The following is a 637-nucleotide window of genomic DNA, read 5'->3' on the forward strand; positions in this document are numbered from 1 at the left end:
GGGCCCACTGACTCACCCAACCAGCATTATTGCATTATTATTGCATTTCTTTCATTACTGCTATCACCTGCCTTTTCAATACCTCTAGCTGGGAGTCAAAGTTCCCATAGTGTTTACCTTATGGTCTAATGGAGAAGCACTCCTCACTACTACTCATACTCTGCTAAATACACACATAGTCAAAGACTCCTTTTGCAACAGCTCTTACCTTTTTATATTGCTCTTCTTTAGTTATTTTTCTCAAATTTTAAGAAAAGGGATGGAAATGTGTCTTCAGAACATACACAATATTTTCAATTCAGTAGAGTTGCTTTAAGGTATAACTTGCTGATTAATAGGCAATGTATTTCTACAAACATTTATACTATATCCTACACTGGAGTAATACCTTGGTCAGGGGAAAGATGTTCCTCCTTTTAATGCCTGGTTCGAAAAATGTTAGTGTTTAGGGTACAATTTAAAAGGATGGAACTATGTTGTATAGAAAAGTTTTATTAGGTCAATGACATTGTAAAAAGCTGTTCTATTTTGTTTTATGTTATACTGACCCCCTTGGGTGTTTTTCTTGTTTTAGTGATGAGCACAGACTCATGCTGCCAATACAAGGTGCTATATATATATATATATATATATATAT

Source organism: Cyprinodon variegatus, unplaced genomic scaffold, assembly GCF_000732505.1.
Source record: "Cyprinodon variegatus isolate N-32 unplaced genomic scaffold, C_variegatus-1.0 Scaffold194, whole genome shotgun sequence".
Taxonomy (NCBI): Eukaryota; Metazoa; Chordata; class Actinopteri; order Cyprinodontiformes; family Cyprinodontidae; genus Cyprinodon; species Cyprinodon variegatus.